We start from the raw sequence: 23247 nt of genomic DNA on the forward strand, positions 1-23247 counted from the left end.
TGTAGTATTTTATGTACACGCTGTTATTTTCCCGTTTTGCCTTGCCAGGTCGCCCTGGCAAAATAGTAAAACACGTTTTAACCTGAATGGTTCTTACCTGGTTGAATAAAGTAATTTCTATACATCCTGTTTTGTAAGTGATGTATTTTTTATATCAAGTGTTGATCCAAAACTAAGGTTCCCTTCGTCACTGCCTCTTAGCGGAAATCCCCCGCGTAATGTGGACGCCACTGCCTCTTAGCGGAAATCCCCTGTGCGTAATGTGGACGCCACTGCCTCATAGCGGAAATCCCCTGTGCGTAATGTGGACGCCACTGCCTCTTAGCGGAAATCACCTGTGCGTAATGTGGACGTCACTGCCTCTTAGCGGAAATCCCCTGTGCGTAATGTGGACGCCACTGCCTCTTAGCGGAAATCCCCTGTGCGTAATGTGGACGCCACTGCCTCTTAGCGGAAATCCCCTGTGCGTAATGTGGACGCCACTGCCTCTTAGCGGAAATCCCCTGTGCGTAATGTGGACGCCACTGCCTCTTAGCGGAAATCCCCTGTGCGTAATGTGGACGCCACTGCCTCTTAGCGGAAATCCCCTGTGCGTAATGTGGACGCCACTGCCTCTTAGCGGAAATCACCTGTGCGTAATGTGGACGTCACTGCCTCTTAGCGGAAATCACCTGTGCGTAATGTGGACGCCACTGCCTCAGCGGAAATCCCCTGTGCGTAATGTGGACGCCACTGCCTCTTAGCGGAAATCCCCTGTGCGTAATGTGGACGCCACTGCCTCTTAGCGGAAATCCCCTGTGCGTAATGTGGACGCCATAAAGCTCATACCCATTGCCCCAAAAAGGCGTTTAATTGGCCTATGGAACTCGATAGAAACGGTCTGATCCATAACTCTGTACCAAACGGTTTGTTACAGTCTAGCCATGCTGTAGTAATAGACTATAATACTAATTGTTTTAGGTGTGGCTCAGTTGGTAGAGCATGGTGTTTGCAACGCCAGGGTTATGGGTTCGATTCCCACGGGGGGGGACCATTACGGAGAAAAAGAAAATGTATGAAAATGTATGCATTCACTACTGTAAGTCGCTCTGGATAAGAGCGTCTGCTAAAATGTAAATTGTTTTAGGCTGCTGCTCTAAGGTTTATCCACGAGATGGCTCTGCACCCCACTGTTGGCTGTAGTGTTCTCCAGTGGTTCTGTCTCAGGTATGGTTCCGCCCATTCCTCTCATTCCCCTTCACGGATCCAGTCACGGCCCAAATCGCTCTCAACATGCCACCGTCGTGTTCCTCTGCAGTCCCATGACTCTTTCAACGACTACTGCTGTAACTTCATTCAATGATTTCGTTTTTTTTTTTTATTGTTTTGAGAACATTTCAGGTCATATTTTTTTTTCTCCCATCGTCGCTGATCCAGGAAACCTTGAAAATGTGGATGTTGTGATCGAAGGAATGGCGGAATGTTTATAACTTTTTTTAAATATTAGATAGTGAATTTTGTGTAACATCGACCTGGGTTTAAAAAATGGGATTACAACACCTCATTTGCTGTTTGCTTGTTGCTGCTTGTGTTGGGCTCAGTTCGGCAAGTCCAACTAGCTGTGATGAAGTGCGAAAAGTTTTTCATCTGCGGCAGATTGGACCAGTGAAATCACTGCCGGAGAGACCGAGAGAAGGTAGGCCTACGGTAGTTTTTTTTAAATACATTTATAAACTGATTTAATATATCTGCACGTTTCTTTACCATTTTTATATCAAGAGTTGCCAAAGTGACTGCTTTGGATGACGGTCTCAAGACGTGCTTTATTCAGTCACACATGGCTGGGGTTGTTGAACCATGGCAAGCTGCCGTATTCTGTATTCTGTAGACCTATGGCACACTGCCGTAGCCTGTATTCTGTAGACCTATGGCACACTGCCGTAGCCTGTAGTATGTAGATCTGGCACACTGCCGTAGCCTGTATTCTGTAGACCTATGGCACACTGCCGTAGCCTGTATTCTGTAGACCTATGGCACACTGCCGTAGCCTGTATTCTGTAGATCTATGGCACACTGCCGTAGCCTGTATTCTGTAGATCTATGGCACACTGCCGTAGCCTGTATTCTGTAGACCTATGGCACACTGCCGTAGCCTGTATTCTGTAGATCTGTGGCACACTGCCGTAGCCTGTATTCTGTAGACCTATGGCACACTGCCGTAGCCTGTATTCTGTAGATCTATGGCACACTGCCGTATTCTGTATTCTGTAGACCTATGGCACACTGCCGTAGCCTGTATTCTGTAGATCTATGGCACACTGCCGTAGCCTGTATTCTGTAGATCTATGGCACACTGCCGTAGCCTGTATTCTGTAGACCTATGGCACACTGCCGTAGCCTGTATTCTGTAGACCTATGGCACACTGCCGTAGCCTGTATTCTGTAGATCTATGGCACACTGCCGTAGCCTGTATTCTGTAGATCTATGGCACACTGCCGTAGCCTGTATTCTGTAGATCTATGGCACACTGCCGTAGCCTGTAGTATGTAGATCTATGGCACACTGCCGTAGCCTGTAGTATGTAGATCTATGGATCCTGATTAGTTAGTATATTACGTTCTACTAACTGTATTGATTACCATGACTACATGTTCTCACATCCCATTGGTTATCTAACTGTATAGATTACCATGACTACATGTTCTCTCATCCCATTGGTTATCTAACTGTATAGATTACCATGACTACTTGTTCTCTCATCCCATTGGTTATCTAACTGTATTGATTACCATGACTACATGTTTTCTCATCCCATTGGTTATCTAACTGTATTGATTACCATGACTACATGTTCTCTCATCCCATTGGTTATCTAACTGTATTGATTACCATGACTACATGTTCTCTCATCCCATTGGTTATCTAACTGTATTGATTACCATGACCACATGTTCTCTTATCCCATTGGTTATCTAGCTGTATAGATTACCATGACTACATGTTCTCTCATCCCATTGGTTATCTAACTGTATAGATTACCATGACTACATGTTCTCTCATCCCATTGGTTATCTAACTGTTATAATAAACTGCGTGTTTCGAGACCTGAACGCTGATTGGCTGAAATACCACGGATATTACAAAATATATATATATTTTTTTTTACACGTCTCTAATTACATTGGTAACTAGTTTATTATAGTAATAAGGCACCTCTGGGGTTTGTGGTATATGGCCAGTATCCAGGCGCCGCCTTGTACATAAGAACAGGCCTTAGCCGTGGTATATTGGCCATATACCACCCCTCGGTCCTTATTGGTTAGATAAAGTCTGTGGGCTGAGGCTGCTGTATCTGTTTATTATTACAGGCCCGTTTAGGCTGATTTTTGTCAGAGGAATGTGAAAGGTACAGGTGGTTTTCAAGATGAGCCTTGTTTTCGGGTTGGAAGTTTACTAAAAGCCAAGGGAATCGTACTCCTTTTAGACTCTGTCAAAACGGGCTGGGGTCATGGGGTCATAGGGTCATGGGGTCATGGGGTCATAGGGTCGCGGCACTTGACAGAGAGAGAATATTTTTTTTGTATTATGTTTCCTCTTTGTGTTCTCCTAAATATTATAAAGGAGAGGAGAAAAGGATGAAACAGCCAACTATCAGAGACTAGGAGTCAATGTCTTGGTAGCTATGGGCCTCAGTAGCTATGGGCCTCAGTAGCTATGGGCCTCAGTAGCTATGGGCCTCAGTAGCTATGGGCCTCAGTAGCTATGGGCCTCAGTAGCTATGGGCCTCAGTATTCTATCTACAGGGCCTCAGTAGCTATGGGCCTCAGTATTCTATCTACAGGGCCTCAGTAGCTATGGGCCTCAGTATTCTATCTACAGGGCCTCAGTATTCTATCTACAGGGCCTCAGTATTCTATCTACTGGGCCTCAGTATTCTATCTACAGGGCCTCAGTATTCTATCTACAGGACCTCAGTATTCTATCTACAGGGCCTCAGTATTCTATCTACGGGGCGTCAGTAGCTATGGGCCTCAGTATTCTATCTACAGGGCCTCAGTATTCTATCTACAGGGCCTCAGTAGCTATGGTTCTCAGTATTCCATCTACAGGGCCTCAGTAGCTATGGGCCTCAGTATTCTATCTACAGGTCCTTAGTATTCCATCTACTGGGCCTCAGTAGCTATGGGCCTCAGTATTCTATCTACGGGGCCTCAGTATTCTATCTACAGGGCCTCAGTAGCTATGGGCCTCAGTATTCTATCTAAGGGGGGCCTCGGTATTCTATCTACGGGGCCTCAGTAGCTATGGGCCTCGGTATTCTATCTACAGGGCCTCAGTATTCTATCTACTGGGCCTCAGTAGCTATTGGCCTCAGTATTCTATCTACAGGGCCTCAGTAGCTATGGGCCTCAGTATTCTATCTTCAGGGCCTCAGTATTCTATCTACAGGGCCTCAGTATTCTATCTACAGGGCCTCAGTATTCTATCTACAGGGCCTCAGTAGCTATGGGCCTCAGTATTCTATCTACAGGGTCTCCGTATTCTATCTACAGGGCCTCAGTATTCTATCTACAGGGCCTCAGTAGCTATGGGTCTCAGTATTCTATCTACAGGGCCTCAGTATTCTATCTACAGGGCCTCAGTATTCTATCTACAGGGCCTCAGTAGCTATGGGCCTCAGTATTCTATCTACAGGGTCTCCGTATTCTATCTACAGGGCCTCCGTATTCTATCTACAGGGCCTCAGTAGCTATGTGTCTCAGTATTCTATCTACAGGGCCTCAGTATTCTATCTACAGGGCCTCAGTATTCTATCTACCGGGCCTCAGTATTCTATCTACTGGGCCTCAGTATTCTATCTACTGGGCCTCACTATTCTATCTACGGGGCCTCAGTATTCCATCTACTGGGCCTCAGTAGCTATGTGTCTCAGTATTCTATCTACAGGGCCTCAGTATTCTATCTACAGGGCCTCAGTATTCTATCTACCGGGCCTCAGTATTCTATCTACTGGGCCTCAGTATTCTATCTACTGGGCCTCAGTATTCTATCTACTGGGCCTCAGTATTCCATCTACAGGGCCTCAGTAGCTATGGGCCTCAGTATTCTATCTACTGGGCCTCAGTATTCTATCTACTGGGCCTCAGTAGCTATGGGCCTCAATATTCTATCTACTGGGCCTCAGTATTCCATCTACAGGGCCTCAGTAGCTATGGGCCTCAGTATTTTATCTACAGGGCCTCAGTATTCTATCTACGGGGCCTCAGTAGCTATGGGCCTCAGTATTCTATCTACTGGGCCTCAGTATTCCATCTACATGGCCTCAGTAGCTATGGGCCTCAGTATTCTATCTACAGGGCCTCAGTATTCTATCTACTGGGCCTCAGTATTCTATCTACGGGGCCTCAGTAGCTATGGGCCTCAGTAGCTATGGGCCTCAGTATTCTATCTACTGGGCCTCAGTATTCCATCTACAGGGCCTCAGTAGCTATGGGCCTCAGTATTCTATCTACAGGGCCTCAGTATTCTATCTACAGGGCCTCAGTATTCTATGGGCCTCAGTATTCTATCTACAGGGCCTCAGTATTCTATCTTCAGGGCCTCAGTAGCTATGGGCCTCAGTAGCTATGGGCCTCAGTATTCTATCTACAGGGCCTCAGTATTCTATCTACAGGGCCTCAGTATTCTATCTTCAGGGCCTCAGTAGCTATGGGCCTCAGTATTCTATGGGCCTCAGTATTCTATGGGCCTCAGTATTCTATGGGCCTCAGTATTCTATGGGCCTCAGTATTCTATCTACAGGGCCTCAGTATTCTATCTACAGGTCCTCAGTAGCTATGGGCCTCAGTAGCTATGGGCCTCAGTAGCTATGGGCCTCAGTAGCTATGGGCCTCAGTAGCTATGGGCCTCAGTAGGGTCTGTAGGGCTCTCTGATGGGGCCATCAAATCCCATACCTTTTTTAAATTCACATCATTCCCTCATGTGTTTTGGACAATGCACTTGACTAGAGAACATTTCCAGAAGCCATTAGCTGAGAGATAATATTCATTATCTCTGTTGACGCAGCTGCCGTCCCGACGCTGGACTCACTGAACAGATTCACACGGAGGCACTTTTGTCCAGCTCTGTATTTGTGGTTGGACATGTGTCTGAAATGGCTTCCTATTCCCGTCTGTCTGTCCACTACCCGTTGTTGTTGTTGACCAGTGTATATAGTGTGTATATTTCAGACGCAGCCATGTTTTTTTTTCCAGGACGTAGGGCGCTCGCTGTTTTTTTGGGTTGTTGTTGGATCTAAAGATCACATGATATTTTTAGTTAGTGTTTCGGGTGTTCAGAACAACAGAACTGTTCTCTAGCTGTCTGTGCGGCTTGTTCGGGGGGGAGATAAACACCTTTTATTTACGTTTTAAAGTTTAAAGTAAACAAGACGGATTCATCACTTAGTTCAACTCAATACATACAATGGTTCTCACTTAAAAAAAAAAAAAAAAAGATTTATGTGTCTGAATTGAATTATTTTAGATTTTTTTTGTTGTTGTGGTCAGACAATCAATCGTCTGTGTGCTTCCATTAACCAGAGGCCCTGGGTGGTGGTATGTTGGCCTCTGCACTCCACCTGGAATATCTAACTAGGAGAAACACTGCCTCTGTGACTAATTCTAAAACTATGAAGATAAAAAATCTCTCTCTCTCTCGATTCATCTCCCAGATATTGTAGAGTAGCATGGTTTGTTATTTTAGCGTCACTATCCACGATGCCATCATCATCATCATCATCATCATCATCACACCACACAGAGCTGGTTGATCTGTTGTCTGAATGTGGTTCTGTTCTACTGGGTCACTGAGTGAATGTGGTTCTGTTCTACTGGGTCACTTAGTGAATGTGGTTCTGTTCTACTGGGTCACTGAGTGAATGTGGTTCTGTTCTACTGGGTCACTGAGTGAATGTGGTTCTGTTCTACTGTACTACTGGACCACTGAGTGAACGTGGGTTCTGTTCTACTGGGTCACTGAGTGAACGTGGTTCTGTTCTACTGTACTACTGGACCACTGAGTGAACGTGGTTCTGTTCTACTGGGTCACTGAGTGAACGTGGTTCTGTTCTACTGGGTCACTGAGTGAATGTGGTTCTGTTCTACTGGGTCACTGAGTGAATGTGGTTCTGTTCTACTGGGTCACTGAGTGAATGTGGTTCTGTTCTACTGGGTCACTGAGTGAACGTGGTTCTGTTCTACTGGGTCACTGAGTGAATGTGGTTCTGTTCTACTGGGTCACTGAGTGAATGTGGTTCTGTTCTACTGGGTCACTGAGTGAACGTGGTTCTGTTCTACTGGGTCACTGAGTGAATGTGGTTCTGTTCTACTGGGTCACTGAGTGAATGTGGTTCTGTTCTACTGGGTCACTGAGTGAATGTGGTTCTGTTCTACTGGGTCACTGAGTGAATGTGGTTCTGTTCTACTGGACCACTGAGTGAACGTGGTTCTGTTCTACTGGACCACTGAGTGAACGTGGTTCTGTACTACTGTTCTACTGGATCACTGAGTGAACGTGGTTCTGTTCTACTGGACCACTGAGTGAACGTGGTTCTGTTCTACTGTTCTACTGGACCACTGAGTGAACGTGGTTCTGTTCTACTGGGTCACTGAGTGAACGTGGTTCTGTTCTACTGGACCACTGAGTGAAGGTGGTTCTGTTCTACTGGACCACTGAGTGAACGTGGTTCTGTACTACTGTTCTACTGGACCACTGAGGGAAGGTGGTTCTGTTCTACTGGACCACTGAGTGAACGTGGTTCTGTTCTACTGTTCTACTGGACCACTGAGTGAACGTGGTTCTGTACTACTGTACTACTGGACCACTGAGTGAACGTGGTTCTGTACTACTGGGTCACTGAGTGAACGTGGTTCTGTACTACTGGGTCACTGAGTGAACGTGGGTTCTGTACTACTGTTCTACTGGACCACTGAGTGAACGTGGTTCTGTTCTACTGGACCACTGAGTGAACGTGGTTCTGTACTACTGTTCTACTGGACCACTGAGTGAACGTGGTTCTGTTCTACTGTTCTACTGGATCACTGAGTGAACGTGGTTCTGTACTACTGTTCTACTGGACCACTGAGGGAACGTGGTTCTGTTCTACTGGACCACTGAGTGAACGTGGTTCTGTTCTACTGGACCACTGAGTGAACGTGGTTCTGGACCACTGGATCACTGAGTTTTTCTTAACAGCGTCTCGTCCACCAGACGTCTCGTCCACCAGACGTCTCGTCCAACTGCAACATCTGTGGAAGAATGATACGCTTTTAGTGTTGTCTATGGGTCTGGTGCTGAGAGACAATGGACCGCTGAGTAAATTATAGCTGAGCTGTGGGCTGGCCGCTGCTCGGACTGCCTCTCCTCTCTGCCTCCTCCTTTTCTCTCTCTGCCTCTCTTTCCCTCCTCCTCTCTGCCTCTCTCACTCCTCCTCTCTGCTTCTTTCCCTCCTCCTCGCTGCCTCTCTCACTCCTCCTCTCTGCCTCGCTCACTCTCTTCCTCTCTCTTTCCCTCCTCCTCTCTGCCTCTCTCACTCCTCCTCTCTGCTTCTTTCCCTCCTCCTCGCTGCCTGTTTCCCTCCTCTCTGCCTCTCTCTCCTCTCCCCCACCTCTCTGCCTCTCTTCCTCCTCTCTGCCACCTCTCTGCCTCACTCCTCTCTTCCTCTCTCTCTCTCTCTCCTCTCTGCCTCTCTCTCCTGTCCGCCTCTCTCTCTCTCCTCTCCGCCTCTCTCTCCCACCTCTCTGCCTCCCTTCAGTTCAATTCAAAGGGCTTTTATTGGCATGGGGAAAAATATATGTTTACACTGCCAAAGCAAATGGAGTAGACAAACAAAATGAAAATGAACAAGGAAAAACATGGCACTCACAAACATTTTTTTTAAAGAATAGACATGTTATTGTCTCTGTACAGTGTTGTAAAAATATGCAAGTAGTTGATGTATGAAAGGGAAAATAAATGGATAAATATGGGTTGTATTTACAATGTTTGTTCTTCACTGATTACCCCCTTTTTCTTGTGGCAACAGGCCACACATCTTGCTGCTTGTGTCACGGCACACTGCGATATTTCACCTAACAGATATGGGAGTTTATCAATGTTTTGTTTTGTTATTTTAAAATTCTTTCTCGGTCTGTGCGAAATATGCGTCTGTGATGTAGTTATACATTTGACAGGAAGTGTAGCTCAGTTTCCACATTTTGTGGGCACAAAGGAAGACCTGGCTCTCGAAGAGAAGACTGCCTATGGCGACCTCCCTAAATAGCAAGGCTCTGCTCACGGAGTCTGTACATAGTCAAGGATTTTCTTAATTTGTGGTCAGTCACAGTGGTCAGGTATTCTGCCACTGTGTCCTCTCTCAGTTTAGGGACAAATATCATTCTAGTTTGCTCTGTTTTTTTTGTTAATTCTTTCCAATGTGTCAACTAATTATCTTTTTGTTTTCTCATGGTTTGGTTGGGTCTAGTTGTGTTGCTGTCCTGGGGCTCTGTGGGGTCTAATTGTGTTGCTGTCCTGGGGCTCTGTGGGGTCTGTTTGTGTTGCTGTCCTGGGGCTCTGTGGGGTCTGTTTGTGTTGCTGTCCTGGGGCTCTGTGGGGTCTGTTTGTGTTGCTGTCCTGGGGCTCTGTGGGGTCTGTTTGTGTTGCTGTCCTGGGGCTCTGTGAGGTCTGTTTGTGTTGCTGTCCTGGGGCTCTGTGTGGTCTGTTTGTGTTGCTGTCCTGGGGCTCTGTGGGGTCTGTTTGTGTTGCTGTCCTGGGGCTCTGTGGGGTCTAATTGTGTTGCTGTCCTGGGGCTCTGTGGGGTCTGTTTGTGTTGCTGTCCTGGGGCTCTGTGAGGTCTGTTTGTGTTGCTGTCCTGGGGCTCTGTGGGGTCTGTTTGTGTTTGTGAACAGAGCCCCAGGACCAGCTTGCTTAGGGGACTCTACTCCAGGTTCATCTCTCTGTAGGTGATGGCTTTGTTATGGAAGGTTTGGGAATCGCTTCCTTTTAGGTGGTTGTAGAATTTAACGGCTCTTTCAGTTCCCCCCAGGGGACGTATTAATTTGGTGTTTGTCCCATTTAGTGAATTCTTGGTTGGTGAGCAACACCAGACCTCACAACCATAAAGAACAATGGGTTCTACAGATGAATGGGTTCTACAGATGAATGGGTTCTACAGATGAATGGGTTCTACAGATGAATGGGTTCTACAGGTTAATGGGTTCTACAGATGAATGGGTTCTACAGATGAATGGGTTCTACAGATGAATGGGTTCTACAGATGAATGGGTTCTACAGATGAATGGGTTCTACAGGTTAATGGGTTCTACAGATGAATGGGTTCTACAGATGAATGGGTTCTACAGATGAATGGGTTCTACAGATTAATGGGTTCTACAGATTAATGGGTTCTACAGATGAATGGGTTCTACAGATGAATGGGTTCTACAGGTTAATGGGTTCTACAGATGAATGGGTTCTACAGATGAATGGTTTCTACAGGTTAATGGGTTCTACAGATGAATGGGTTCTACAGATGAATGGGTTCTACAGGTTAATGGGTTCTACAGATGAATGGGTTCTACAGATGAATGGGTTCTACAGATGAATGGGTTCTACAGATGAATGGGTTCTACAGGTTAATGGGTTCTACAGATGAATGGGTTCTACAGATGAATGGGTTCTACAGGTTAATGGGTTCTACAGGTGTCCCATCCCCTTTAATGGCTCATCTGGCCCTTTAATGGCTCATCGGGCCCTTTAATGGCCCATCGGGCCCCTTTAATGGCTCATCTGGCCCTTTAATGGCTCATCTGGCCCTTTAATGGCGCATCTGGCCCTTTAATGGCTCATCTGGCCCTTTAATGGCTCATCTGGCCCTTTAATGGCCCATCTGGCCCTTTAATGGCTCATCTGGCCCTTTAATGGCTCATCGGGCCCTTTAATGGCTCATCGGGCTCATCTGGCCCTTTAATGGCCCATCTGGCCCTTTAATGGCGCATCTGGCCCTTTAGTGGCTCATCGGGCCCTTTAGTGGCTCATCTGGCCCTTTAATGGCTCATCTGGCCCTTTAATGGCTCATCTGGCCCTTTAATGGCTCATCTGGCCCTTTAATGGCGCATCTGGCCCTTTAATGGCTCATCTGGCCCTTTAATGGCTCATCTGGCCCTTTAATGGCCCATCTGGCCCTTTAATGGCTCATCTGGCCCTTTAATGGCTCATCGGGCCCTTTAATGGCTCATCGGGCTCATCTGGCCCTTTAATGGCCCATCTGGCCCTTTAATGGCGCATCTGGCCCTTTAGTGGCTCATCGGGCCCTTTAGTGGCTCATCTGGCCCTTTAATGGCTCATCTGGCCCTTTAATGGCTCATCTGGCCCTTTAATGGCTCATCGGGCCCTTTAATGGCTCATCGGGCCCTTTAATGGCTCATCGGGCACATCTGGCCCTTTAATGGCCCATCTGGCCCTTTAATGGCGCATCTGGCCCTTTAGTGGCTCATCGGGCCCTTTAGTGGCTCATCTGGCCCTTTAATGGCTCATCTGGCCCTTTAATGGCTCATCTGGCCCTTTAATGGCTCATCGGGCCCTTTAATGGCTCATCGGGCCCTTTAATGGCTCATCGGGCCCTTTAATGGCTCGCCGGGCCCTTTAGTGGCTCATCTGGCCCTTTAATGGCTCATCTGGCCCTTTAATGGCTCATCGGGCCCTTTAATGGCTCATCTGGCCCTTTAATGGCCCATCTGGCCCTTTAATGGCTCATCTGGCCCTTTAATGGCGCATCTGGCCCTTTAATGGCTCATCTGGCCCTTTAATGGCGCATCTGGCCCTTTAATGGCTCATCTGGCCCTTTAATGGCTCATCTGGCTCATCTGGCCCTTTAATGGCTCATCTGGCCCTTTAATGGCTCATCGGGCCCTTTAATGGCTCATCGGGCCCTTTAATGGCTCATCGGGTCCTTTAATGGCTCATCTGGCTCATCTGGCCCTTTAGTGGCTAATCTGGCCCTTTAATGGCTCATCGGGCCCTTTAATGGCGCATCTGGCCCCTTTAATGGCCCATCTGGCCCTTTAGTGGCTCATCTGGCCCTTTAATGGCTCATCTGGCCCTTTAATGGCCCATCGGGCCCTTTTAATGGCTCATCGGGCCCTTTAATGGCTCATCTGGCCCTTTAATGGCCCATCGGGCCCTTTAATGGCCCATCTGGCCCTTTAATGGCCCATCGGGCCTTTAATGGCTCATCGGGCCCTTTTTAGTGGCTCATCGGGCCCTTTAGTGGCTCATCTGGCCCTTTAGTGGCCCATCTGGCCCTTTAATGGCTCATCTGGCCCTTTAATGGCTCATCTGGCCCTTTAATGGCTCATCTGGCCCTTTAATGGCCCATCGGGCCCTTTAGCGGCTCATCGGGCCCCTTTAGTGGCCCATCTGGCCCTTTAATGGCCCATCGGGCCCTTTAATGGCTCACCGGGCCCTTTAGTGGCTCATCTGGCCCTTTAGTGGCCCATCTGGCCCTTTAGTGGCCCATCGGGCCCTTTAATGGCTCATCTGGCCCTTTAATGGCTCATCTGGCCCTTTAATGGCTCATCGGGCCCCTTTAATGGCTCATCGGGCCCTTTAGTGGCCCATCGGGCCCTTTAGTGGCCCATCGGGTCCTTTAGTGGCCCATCGGGCCCTTTAATGGCCCATCGGGCCCTTTAGTGGCCCATCTGGCCCTTTAGTGGCCCATCGGGCCCTTTAGTGGCCCATCTGGCCCTTTAATGGCCCATCGGGCCCTTTTAGTGGCCCATCTGGCCCTTTAGTGGCCCATCGGGCCCCTTTAGTGGCTCATCGGGCCCTTTAATGGCCCATCTGGCCCTTTAGTGGCCCATCGGGCCCCTTTAGTGGCCCATCTGGCCCTTTAATGGCTCATCGGGCCCTTTAATGGCCCATCTGGCCCTTTAATGGCTCATCGGGCCCTTTAGTGGCTCATCGGGCCAGTGAGGAATGTTCCATCGAATGAGCCGGTCTGGTGATGGTTCTGTACTGCTGCTGCTCAGTTCATGGAAAAGATTGGAAATAACAAATAATACATACAAATTATCTACTTCCTCCTGATCTACTTCCTCCTGATCTACTTCCCCCCTGATCTACTTCCTCCTGATTGATCTACTTCCTCCTGATCTACTTCCTCCTGATCTACTTCCTCCTGATCTACTTCCTCCCGTTCAACTTCCTCCTGATTGATCTACTTCCTCCCGACCTACTTCATCCTGATTGATCTACTTCCTCCCGATCTACTTCCTCCTGATTGATCTACTTCCTCCCGATCTACTTCCTCCTGATTGATCTACTTCCTCCCGATCTACTTCCTCCTGATTGATCTACTTCCTCCCGATCTACTTCCTCCTGATTGATCTACTTCCTCCCGATCTACTTCCTCCTGATTGATCTACTTCCTCCCGACCTACTTCATCCTGATTGATCTACTTCCTCCCGATCTACTTCCTCCTGATTGTTCTACTTCCCCTGATCTACTACTTTACAGTTAACATTTAATTGGGAAGGTTTTGGAGAAAGTATTTTTGTCCACCAGATGGTTATGACATCACCTGGCTACACATGGAGTGATAGACAAACAGGCTCACCAGACAGACAGACAGGCAGACAGACAGGCACGCTCCACACAGACAGGCAGGCGGGTAGACAGGCAGGCACGCTCCACACAGACAGGCAGGCGGGTAGACAGGCAGGCAGACAGACAGACAGGCACGCTCCACACAGACAGGCAGGCAGGTAGACAGGCAGGCACGCTCCACACAGACAGGCAGGCAGGTAGACAGGCAGGCACGCTCCACACAGACAGGCAGGCAGGTAGACAGGCAGGCACGCTCCACACAGACAGGCAGGCAGGCAGGCAGACAGGCAGACAGACAGACAGGCACGCTCCACACAGACAGACAGGCAGACAGGCAGACAGGTAGGCAGGTTTGTCTTTTTTAAACCAATAGTGGCTGACCAGGAAGTGGGATAATGCTGCATTGGTTGGATAGTAGCTGGTAGCTTGCTGTGTCTTTTAAAACAATAGTGGCTGACCAGGAAGTGGGATAATGCTGCATTGGTTGGATAGTAGCTGGTAGCTTGCTGGGTCTTTTAAAACAATAGTGGCTGACCAGGAAGCGGGATAATGCGCATTGGTTGGATAGTAGCTGGTAGCTCGCTGTGTCTTTTAAACCAATAGTGGCTGACCAGGAAGCGGGATAATGCTGCATTGGTTGGATAGTAGCTGGTAGCTTGCTGTGTCTTTTAAAACAATAGTGGCTGACCAGGAAGTGGGATAATGCTGCATTGGTTGGATAGTAGCTCGCTGTGTCTTTTTTATACTTACTGACATTTGGTTAATGAGAGTTTGTGGTGGAACACGTGAACTTTGCATTGTACTTCCAGAATAGTTTGGTGAGCTGCTCCTAGCTATGTTAGCCTGTTGGTGACCCCCCCCCGCTATAAACAGTCCCACAGGAAAACAGTATTGGTGACGTGAAGGGGGGGGGGGGCAAATCAGTCTGATCACCAATGAAAAGAAGATGCTGTTTTTGCAAAACCATTTGTAATATGAGACCTTTGACTCGTATTGACTCGTATTGACTCGTACTGACTCGTATTGACTCGTATTGACTCGTACTGACTCGTATTGACTCGCACTGACTTGTACTGACTCGTATTGACTCGTATTGACTCGTATTGACTCGTATTGACTCGTACTGACTCGTATTGACTCGTATTGACTCGTGGAAATGGCCTGACTCATCTGGAACTCACCTTAAACTACACGTGTAGATAGACTATAGATCAAACCAGAACCTTTCATCGTGTTGGACCGAGCCCAGTTTCTGTAAGTGTAAAGTTTTAAAATCAGGGCCCCTGAGGATCTTTTCATGGGTGTCTTATCTAGAGGATGAGGAATGTGTTAACGTGGGCCGTCTTCCTCTTCACCCCCAGGCCCGTCTTCCTCTTCTGCGTGACTCACCCCGAGGCCCGTCTTCCTCTTCACCCCCAGGCCCGTCTTCCTCTTCACCCCCAGGCCCGTCTTCCTCTTCTGCGTGACTCACCCCCCAGGCCCGTCTTCCTCTTCTGGGTGACTCACCCCCAGGCCCGTCTTCCTCTTCACCCCCAGGCCCGTCTTCCTCTTCACCCCCCAGGCCCGTCTTCCTCTTCACCCCCAGGCCCGTCTTCCTCTTCACCCCCAGGCCCGTCTTCCTCTTCACCCCCAGGCCCGTCTTCCTCTTCCTCTTCACCCCCAGGCCCGTCTTCCTCTTCACCCCCAGGCCCGTCTTCCCCTTCACCCCCAGGCCCGTCTTCCTCTTCCTTCTCACCCCAGGCCCGTCTTCCTCTTCTGCATGACTCACCCCCAGGCCCGTCTTCCTCTTCTGCGTGACTCACCCCCAGGCCCGTCTTCCTCTTCTGCGTGACTCACCCCCAGGCCCGTCTTCCTCTTCTGCGTGACTCACCCCCAGGCCCGTCTTCCTCTTCACCCCCAGGCCCGTCTTCCTCTTCACCCCCAGGCCCGTCTTCCTCTTCACCCCCAGGCCCGTCTTCCTCTTCACCCCCAGGCCCGTCTTCCTCTTCACCCCCAGGCCCCCCCCTATAACAACACAGGACAGGTTGTCTGATAGAGTGGAGGGAAGGGCTGTTTCAGCACGTCTGTCTGAAAACACTTTTTAGAGTAAGAAAGTTGTTTTGATTGTCGTGTGTATTTGTGTGTGTCGGTATATCTCTCTCTCTGTGTGTGTGTGTAGGTATATCTCTCTGTGTGTGTGTGTGTGTGTGTGTGTATCTCTGTGTGTGTGTATTTGTGTGTGTGTATCGGTATATCTCTGTGTGTGTGTATCTCTGTTTGTATCTGTGTTGGTATGTGTGTGTGTGTGTAGGTATATCTCTCTGTGTGTGTGTGTGTGTGTGTGTGTGTGTGTGTCTCTGTGTGTATCGGTATATCTCTGTGTGTGTGTATTTGTGTGTGTGTGTGTATCGGTATATCTCTGTGTGTGTGTATCTCTGTTTGTATCTGTGTTGGTGTGTGTGTGTGTGTGTGTCCTACGCGAGCAGGCAGCTTTTACACACGGCGTGGTAAATGTTGAACGTCACTTGTCGAAGTGATAGCGACGACACTCATGATTTCTTTCACACAAATCTGCCTTTCCGCATAACTCCTTCTGCCCCCGAGCTTGTTTCAACACGTAGACCGTCTGTGTGGACGTGGCGAAGGGGGTGTCGTCCCAGTATCATGCGAGGAGAGACAACTAAGACAGCAATTTTGTGAGGATGATACTGGACCATCTGCCCATAAAGTGGACCGTTTTGTTTTAAAAAAAAATGCTTTTTAAATACAGGTTGAAATCCAAGTCGTGTGGCGCAGGGCCCTAATGATGTGGTTTTCACGTTGACTCCTATCTGGCAGGTTTTACCGCCACGTGGCAGTCACCTCTCTGGCAGGTTTTACTTCCACGCGGCAGTCACCTATCTGGCAGGTTTTACTTCCACGTGGCAGTCACCTATCTGGCAGGTTTTACTTCCACGTGGCAGTCACCTATCTGGCAGGTTTTACTGTCACGTGGCAGTCACCTATCTGGCAGGTTTTACCGCCACGTGGCAGTCACCTATCTGGCAGGTTTTACCGCCACGTGGCAGTCACCTATCTGGCAGGTTTTACTTCCACGTGGCAGTCACCTATCTGGCAGGTTTTACTTCCACGTGGCAGTCACCTATCTGGCAGGTTTTACTTCCACGTGGCAGTCACCTATCTGGCAGGTTTTACTGCCACGTGGCAGTCACCTATCTGGCAGGTTTTACTGCCACGTGGCAGTCACCTCTCTGGCAGGTTTTACTTCCACGTGGCAGTCACCTATCTGGCAGGTTTTACCGCCACGTGGCAGTCACCTCTCTGGCAGGTTTTACCGCCACGTGGCAGTCACCTCTCTGGCAGGTTTTACCGCCACGTGGCAGTCACCTCTCTGGCAGGTTTTACCGCCACGTGGCAGTCACCTATCTGGCAGGTTTTACCGCCACGTGGCAGTCACCTCTCTGGCAGGTTTTACCGCCACGTGACAGTCACCTATCTGGCAGGTTTTACCGCCACGTGGCAGTCACCTATCTGGCAGGTTTTACCGCCACGTGGCAGTCACCTATCTGGCAGGTTTTACCGCCACGTGGCAGTCACCTATCTGGCAGGTTTTACCGCCACGTGGCAGTCACCTATCTGGCAGGTTTTACCGCCACGTGGCAGTCACCTATCTGGCAGGTTTTACCGCCACGTGGCAGTCACCTATCTGGCAGGTTTTATTGCCACGTGGCAGTCACCTATCTGGCAGGTTTTACCGCCACGTGGCAGTCACCTATCTGGCAGGTTTTACCGCCACGTGGCAGTCACCTCTCTGGCAGGTTTTACCGCCACGTGGCAGTCACCTCTCTGGCAGGTTTTACCGCCACGTGGCAGTCACCTCTCTGGCAGGTTTTTACCGCCACGTGGCAGTCACCTCTCTGGCAGGTTTTACCGCCACGTGGCAGTCACCTCTCTGGCAGGTTTTACCGCCACGTGACAGTCACCTATCTGGCAGGTTTTACCGCCACGTGGCAGTCACCTATCTGGCAGGTTTTATTGCCACGTGGGAGTCACCTATCTGGCAGGTTTTACCGCCACGTGGCAGTCACCTATCTGGCAGGTTTTACCGCCACGTGGCAGTCACCTCTCTGGCAGGTTTTACCGCCACGTGGCAGTCACCTCTCTGGCAGGTTTTACCGCCACGTGGCAGTCACCTATCTGGCAGGTTTTACCGCCACGTGGCAGTCACCTCTCTGGCAGGTTTTACCGCCACGTGGCAGTCACCTATCTGGCAGGTTTTACTTCCACGTGGCAGTCACCTATCTGGCAGGTTTTACTTCCACGTGGCAGTCACCTATCTGGCAGGTTTTACTTCCACGTGGCAGTCACCTATCTGGCAGGTTTTACTGCCACGTGGCAGTCACCTATCTGGCAGGTTTTACTGCCACGTGGCAGTCACCTCTCTGGCAGGTTTTACTTCCACGTGGCAGTCACCTATCTGGCAGGTTTTACCGCCACGTGGCAGTCACCTCTCTGGCAGGTTTTACCGCCACGTGGCAGTCACCTCTCTGGCAGGTTTTACCGCCACGTGGCAGTCACCTCTCTGGCAGGTTTTACCGCCACGTGGCAGTCACCTATCTGGCAGGTTTTACCGCCACGTGGCAGTCACCTCTCTGGCAGGTTTTACCGCCACGTGACAGTCACCTATCTGGCAGGTTTTACCGCCACGTGGCAGTCACCTATCTGGCAGGTTTTACCGCCACGTGGCAGTCACCTATCTGGCAGGTTTTACCGCCACGTGGCAGTCACCTATCTGGCAGGTTTTACCGCCACGTGGCAGTCACCTATCTGGCAGGTTTTACCGCCACGTGGCAGTCACCTATCTGGCAGGTTTTACCGCCACGTGGCAGTCACCTATCTGGCAGGTTTTATTGCCACGTGGCAGTCACCTATCTGGCAGGTTTTACCGCCACGTGGCAGTCACCTATCTGGCAGGTTTTACCGCCACGTGGCAGTCACCTCTCTGGCAGGTTTTACCGCCACGTGGCAGTCACCTCTCTGGCAGGTTTTACCGCCACGTGGCAGTCACCTCTCTGGCAGGTTTTACCGCCACGTGGCAGTCACCTCTCTGGCAGGTTTTACCGCCACGTGGCAGTCACCTCTCTGGCAGGTTTTACCGCCACGTGACAGTCACCTATCTGGCAGGTTTTACCGCCACGTGGCAGTCACCTATCTGGCAGGTTTTATTGCCACGTGGGGAGTCACCTATCTGGCAGGTTTTACCGCCACGTGGCAGTCACCTATCTGGCAGGTTTTACCGCCACGTGGCAGTCACCTCTCTGGCAGGTTTTACCGCCACGTGGCAGTCACCTCTCTGGCAGGTTTTACCGCCACGTGGCAGTCACCTATCTGGCAGGTTTTACCGCCACGTGGCAGTCACCTCTCTGGCAGGTTTTACCGCCACGTGGCAGTCACCTATCTGGCAGGTTTTACCGCCACGTGGCAGTCACCTCTCTGGCAGGTTTTACCGCCACGTGGCAGTCACCTATCTGGCGGGTTTTACTGCCATGTTGCAGTCACCTATCTGGCAGGTTTTACTGCCACGTGGAAGTCACCTATCTGGCAGGTTTTACTGCCACGTGGCAGTCACCTATCTGGCAGGTTTTACTGCCACGTAGCAGTCACCTATCTGGCAGGTTTTACTGCCATGTTGCAGTCACCTATCTGGCAGGTTTTACTGCCACGTGGCAGTCACCTATCTGGCAGGTTTTACCGCCACGTGGCAGTCACCTATCTGGCAGGTTTTACCGCCACGTGGCAGTCACCTATCTGGCAGGTTTTACCGCCACGTGGCAGTCACCTATCTGGCAGGTTTTACTGCCATGTCGCAGTCACCTATCTGGCAGGTTTTACTGCCACGTGGCAGTCACCTATCTGGCAGGTTTTACTGCCACGTGGCAGTCACCTATCTGGCAGGTTTTACTGCCATGTCGCAGTCACCTATCTGGCAGGTTTTACTGCCACGTGGCAGTCACCTATCTGGCAGGTTTTACTGGCAGTAATCGTCCCACTGGGTTAAGGAGGGGGAAAATCATTAGTGAATGACTCATTTGTGAATGTCGTTCATCTCTAGCTCCTCTCCTGCGTATGTCAGCGGTAGAACGACCTGATGATGAAACGGCATCTCTCGTCATCTTAAAGCATAGTACTATCTGGCTGAGCAATGGCGCTTTGTTTATCATCCATTCTGAGTGGATGAGTATGGCTAATGTTCCAGAACCCTCTCTCTCTATGATCACAATGGAAGACCTAATGTTCCAGAACCCTCTCTCTTATGATCACAATGGAAGACCTAATGTTCCAGAACCCTCTCTCTCTCTATGATCACAATGGAAGACCTAATGTTCCAGAACCCTCTCTCTCTCTATGATCACAATGGAAGACCTAATGTTCCAGAACCCTCTCTCTCTCTATGATCACAATGGAAGACCTAATGTTCCAGAACCCTCTCTCTCTCTCTATGATCACAATGGAAGACCTAATGTTCCAGAACCCTCTCTCTCTCTCTCTCTATGATCACAATGGAAGACCTAATGTTCCAGAACCCTCTCTCTCTCTCTATGATCACAATGGAAGACCTAATGTTCCAGAACCCCTCTCTCTCTATGATCACAATGGAAGACCTAATGTTCCAGAACCCCCCTCTCTCTATGATCACAATGGAAGACCTAATGTTCCAGAACCCCCTCTCTCTCTATGATCACAATGGAAGACCTAATGTTCCAGAACCCCCTCTCTCTCTATGATCACAATGGAAGACCCAATGTTCCAGAACCCTCTCTCTCTCTATGATCACAATGGAAGACCTAATGTTCCAGAACCCTCTCTCTCTCTCTCTCTATGATCACAATGGAAGACCTAATGTTCCAGAACCCTCTCTCTCTCTCTCTCTATGATCACAATGGAAGACCTAATGTTCCAGAACCCCTCTCTCTCTATGATCACAATGGAAGACCTAATGTTCCAGAACCCTCTCTCTCTCTATGATCACAATGGAAGACCTGTTCATGTAATGTGGCATAACAACGGAGTAACAGTAATTTATTCCCCTCCAGGTTCGGACCTCCAGGTGTGCCAGTCCAGGAACCTGACATGCTGTACTAAGAAGATGGAGGACAGGTACCAGGTGGCGGCCCAACGGGATGTTCAGAACCTCCTCCAGACCTCCTCCGCCAGCCTCAAGTTCCTCATCTCCAGGAACGTAGCAGCCTTCCAAGGTGAGTGGAGGGGAGGGATGGGGGGAGACGGGGAGACGGGGGTGGAGGGAGGGATAGGGGGGAGACAGGGAGACGGGGGTGGGAGGGTGCAGGAATGAGGGGACTTTGTCTGCCGGGGCCCACAGCAAACAGAGCCTGGTCTGTCCTCCCCCTCCCCCTCCTCTCACTCTGATCTGGAGATTAGGCTCAGTGACTAGACTGGTTCAGTGGCTCAGTGACTAGACTGGTTCAGTGGCTCAGTGACTAGACTGGTTCAGTGGCTAGTCTGGTTCAGTGGCTAGTCTGGTTCAGTGACTAGTCTGGTTCAGTGACTCAGTGACTAGACTGGTTCAGTGGCTCAGTGACTAGACTGGTTCAGTGGCTCAGTGACTAGACTGGTTCAGTGGCTCAGTGACTAGACTGGTTCAGTGGCTAGTCTGGTTCAGTGACTAGTCTGGTTCAGTGACTCAGTGACTAGACTGGTTCAGTGGCTCAGTGACTAGACTGGTTCAGTGGCTCAGTGACTAGACTGGTTCAGTGGCTCAGTGACTAGACTGGTTCAGTGGCTAGTCTGGTTCAGTGGCTAGTCTGGTTCAGTGACTAGTCTGGTTCAGTGACTCAGTGACTAGACTGGTTCAGTGGCTCAGTGACTAGACTGGTTCAGTGGCTAGTCTGGTTCAGTGGCTAGTCTGGTTCAGTGACTAGTCTGGTTCAGTGACTCAGTGACTAGACTGGTTCAGTGGCTCAGTGACTAGACTGGTTCAGTGGCTCAGTGACTAGACTGGTTCAGTGGCTCAGTGACTAGACTGGTTCAGTGGCTAGTCTGGTTCAGTGACTAGTCTGGTTCAGTGACTCAGTGACTAGACTGGTTCAGTGGCTCAGTGACTAGACTGGTTCAGTGGCTCAGTGACTAGACTGGTTCAGTGGCTAGTCTGGTTCAGTGGCTAGTCTGGTTCAGTGACTAGTCTGGTTCAGTGACTCAGTGACTAGACTGGTTCAGTGGCTCAGTGACTAGACTGGTTCAGTGGCTCAGTGACTAGACTGGTTCAGTGGCTAGTCTGGTTCAGTGGCTAGTCTGGTTCAGTGACTAGTCTGGTTCAGTGACTAGTCTGGTTCAGTGACTCAGTGACTAGACTGGTTCAGTGGCTCAGTGACTAGACTGGTTCAGTGGCTCAGTGGCTAGACTGGATCAGTGGCTAGACTGGTTCAGTGACTAGTCTGGTTCAGTGACTAGTCTGGTTCAGTGGCTCAGTGGCTAGTCTGGTTCAGTGACTAGTCTGGTTCAGTGACTAGTCTGGTTCAGTGACTAGTCTGGCTCAGTGACTAGTCTGGTTCAGTGACTAGTCTGGTTCAGTGACTAGTCTGGTTCAGTGGCTAGTCTGGTTCAGTGACTAGTCTGGTTCAGTGACTAGTCTGGTTCAGTGGCTAGTCTGGTTCAGTGACTAGTCTGGTTCAGTGACTAGTCTGGTTCAGTGACTCAGTGACTAGTCTGGATCAGTGACTAGTCTGGTTCAGTGACTAGTCTGGTTCAGTGGCTCAGTGGCTAGTCTGGCTCAGTGGCTAGTCTGGTTCAGTGGCTAGTCTGGTTCAGTGACTAGTCTGGTTCAGTGACTAGTCTGGTTCAGACGCCAGGTCAGTTACTGTCTGGGACGTGGAGACGCCATCTGGGACGTGGAGACGCCATCTGGGACGTGGAGACGCCATCTGAGACGTGGAGACGCAAGGTCAGTTACTGTCTGGGACGTGGAGACACCATCTGAGACGTGGAGACGCCAGGTCAGTTACTGTCTGGGACGTGGAGACGCCATCTGGGACGTGGAGACGCCAGGTCTGTTACTGTCTGGGACGTGGAGACGCCATCTGGGACGTGGAGACGCCATCTGGGACGTGGAGACGTCATCTGGGACGTGGAGACGCCAGGTCTGTTACTGTCTGGGACGTGGAGACGCCATCTGAGACGTGGAGACGCCAGGTCAGTTACTGTCTGGGACGTGGAGACGCCATCTGGGACGTGGAGACGCCAGGTCTGTTACTGTCTGGGACGTGGAGACGCCATCTGGGACGTGGAGACGCCATCTGGGACGTGGAGACGTCATCTGGGACGTGGAGACGCCAGGTCTGTTACTGTCTGGGACGTGGAGACGCCATCTGAGACGTGGAGACGCCAGGTCAGTTACTGTCTGGGACGTGGAGACGCCATCTGGGACGTGGAGACGCCAGGTCTGTTACTGTCTGGGACGTGGAGACGCCATCTGGGACGTGGAGACGCCATCTGGGACGTGGAGACGCCAGGTCTGTTACTGTCTGGGACGTGGAGACGCCATCTGGGACGTGGAGACGCCATCTGGGACGTGGAGACGCCAGGTCTGTTACTGTCTGGGACGTGGAGACGCCATCTGGGACGTGGAGACGCCATCTGGGACGTGGA

General features: G+C 50.1%; 1 pseudogene; it reads left to right on the forward strand.

Moving 5' to 3' along the window:
• Nucleotides 1-1057: 1057 nt before the first annotated feature.
• The window catches only part of LOC106591167 (glypican-5-like), a 289574-nt pseudogene continuing 267384 nt past the window's right edge, over nucleotides 1058-23247 (forward strand).

Source organism: Salmo salar, chromosome ssa16, assembly GCF_905237065.1.
Source record: "Salmo salar chromosome ssa16, Ssal_v3.1, whole genome shotgun sequence".
Taxonomy (NCBI): domain Eukaryota; kingdom Metazoa; phylum Chordata; class Actinopteri; order Salmoniformes; family Salmonidae; genus Salmo; species Salmo salar.